Source organism: Oreochromis aureus, linkage group 3, assembly GCF_013358895.1.
Source record: "Oreochromis aureus strain Israel breed Guangdong linkage group 3, ZZ_aureus, whole genome shotgun sequence".
NCBI classification, from domain to species: Eukaryota; Metazoa; Chordata; class Actinopteri; order Cichliformes; family Cichlidae; genus Oreochromis; species Oreochromis aureus.
The window spans coordinates 111,533,305-111,536,152 of NC_052944.1; the positions used below are offsets into that span (position 1 = coordinate 111,533,305).

General features: G+C 38.5%; 1 long non-coding RNA gene across 1 annotated transcript; it reads right to left on the reverse strand.

The window, feature by feature from the left end:
• Positions 1-459: 459 nt before the first annotated feature.
• LOC120437875 lies at positions 460-2,601 on the reverse strand. The gene is made up of 2 exons (XR_005611462.1): positions 2,141-2,601; positions 460-1,050 (listed from the first exon to the last, which is right to left on the reverse strand). It is a non-coding gene; the product is annotated as an uncharacterized LOC120437875 (long non-coding RNA).
• Positions 2,602-2,848: the final 247 nt, after the last annotated feature.

Sequence of the window (2,848 nt, forward strand, 5' to 3'; positions counted from 1 at the left end):
TATTCACGGTATGTCACTGTAAGCCCGCTACAAGGTAATAAACTGCAATATATTAACCAGTAACTTACCGTTATCACGCATCATCAGTACCAAAAATATTCATCTCTGCTAGAGGATACCGTGTTCCTACAGGCGGTCATTTACTGTTTAACACGTCGTAATTTGCCGTAATTTAAGGAAACAGTAACATACTGTAAGAGACTGGAGGGTTCAAAAAAAAATTGTATTGTATTAAAAAAAAAGGTACCATTTATTTATTTATATTTATATAAAAACATATATATACCCACTAAAGATCGATTGATCGAGATGAGACACACACACACACACACAAAATAATTCATGTGCTTTACACCACTTTTTATTTCTGTTCTGATTTTTCCCTGATGAAATACACATTTCCAAAATCAAAAACTGAAAAGAACTGAAAACATATTTTGATTGAGGAAGCACTTGTTGTTACTAAACCATGTAATCCATTATTTTCTCAGATGGTTGTACAAACAATAACAATATTATGTCATATCCATATCATGGCAGACAACATATGCTCAAGTGTTGGGTTTTCTTAGTTATATTTTGTAGGGTCTTAAATCTACAATGTGAAGTGCCTTGGCATTCGTTTTGTTGGCACCATACAAATAAACTGAATTGTAATGAATATAATATCAAGCCCCACACTTCTGCCTCTATACACACTTTGGCCAAAATACTGGCTCACACCACCAAATCAATGCACAAAGCCAGGTCCACAAGGACATGGATGAGGGTGTGTGGTGTGAAGGAACTTGACTGACCTGCACTGAACCCTGATCTTGCTTTGTGGACTGAGTTCATTGATTTGTAGGGTGAGCCAATACATGTGACAACTAAAGTGTAAGTAGCTGAAATAATTTTTAACAAACGGGTAAAAGAAGGAAAAAAAAATCAAAACTGTTGCACTCAAAAAACCTATTGGACAGAGACAGCGTCTTGCAAGATGGTGAGAGAGCTTGTCTCCATTGATGTTCGTCTTGTGTAAATGTCCAGAAAGCATGGGCCATGGATCATCTGTGGAGACACAGGTAACAACACATTGGTCACTTAAATTATACAAGAAATTCACTAAAAATGGCAAAAACAGTTACCTAATTTGAAGTTTTCCACTCAAATTCATTAAGCCACTGGAGGAAAGTTGTGACATGACGGTTAATGTGAACAACCTTTCGCTTCACAGTGGTCCCAGTCTTTCTGCTTGTCCCAACCTTGGAGGTACATTTTGTTCCCTCATCAGGGTTTATCCTTACAAAAAACCTTAAAGCATGCCACAATAAATAGTAACATACAGTAACATTGAGTTGTGATTTGAAATAGTTACTTAGGGATAATTTATTCATCATCTATCACTATTAGCTAACTGTTCAAACATACCTCTGAATTAGTTCCAATGTTGCACACGCTGACTCCTGGTATTCCAGGTTCAATACATAGAATGAACCAAAGAAGACATCGCATCAGCAAAGATATTCTCTTTGTCCAGCTCAACAATTACACGCCCCTCTGCACTCACCATCCAGCAGGTGGCGGTCATTGAAATTTGGCCTTATATGTATAGGGGCAACATGTTGTCATTATGCAACATAAAATAATTTCAATACTTCACTTCTTCACACTGTCTAGATCAGTGGTTCCCAAACTTTTTTTGCCAGGCCCCCTTTGTTTTACAAGAAAATGTTCGTGCCCCCCCACCATCTAACCCCCCTGCACAAACGCATCCTCCAAACACACACACCCATATTTTGTTTACAAACGCCATTGCGGTTTATTTCACACCTCAAACATTTAGTAAACAATTAAGCAATAAATTACAGGTAGTACAAGCACACCTGAAAACACTGACCAGCTAACAGGTTTAAGCATTTGGGCGCAACCTCGGTAGTTCACCGATTCACCTGTTGCAAACGTCCAACTTTCTATCAAGTCTCATAAATCCATCGGCAACTATTACCTAACTAGTCTTTTGAGTCTCCACATTCATAGATATTGACATTTTGTCTTAGCATTTGAATGAAAATAACCTGGCAGGGTAGCTTAAAATTCAAAACCAACAGTAATAAGAACGCATTTCTGACTTCTCTCGAATAAGTGAAAAAACACTTACCTTCAGACTGATTAGCTGGTGTCAATCCAACTTTAATGTTTCCCATGTCAGTCCGTTTTAGGGAAAAAGTGTCAAGTTTAGTTGTTTCATTTACTTTTGAGATAATCCCTCATGGACGAGCAATTTGGAGTCTAGCAGAGTTGTCACGAATAGTATACGATCTTCAGATATAATCCAATCAACCGTGCATTTAACCTGACTGAACTCCATCCAGTTACCTCTGACTACTTCTAAGTTGCACATGTTAACGGTCCGAATTGTCTCTGTTGTTCTTCCACCATCTCATCATCACTGTGTGCTGCAGCGAACTGGATCTGTGGCACAGAATAGTTGATGGTCATGTTTTTCTCCTGCTTTGCAGCTTTGTTTGAGTTTGAATTGCGTCTTAAACGTGCAAAACTAAGAAAAGCAGATCAATATTTTCTTCTTCTTGTTATTTAATGGTGGTTGGCAACCAGCGAAAGGAGCATTAGCCGCCTCAATCAATATCTTCTATCCGCCATTGTTGTTTTGAAAGTGTGCGCCATACGTCACGTTGTACGTCAGGTAAAGGTGTGGTCTCGACTAATGCTCTCCCATTGAGATGTGTAACCAGTGCTACACACACCTGTCGCATAACACGCTTTTAAAAACGTAACATTCGCTTTAAAAAACACAACCCACCGCGCTAAACATGAACAAACAAAAACACCCGTGTTACATTATCAC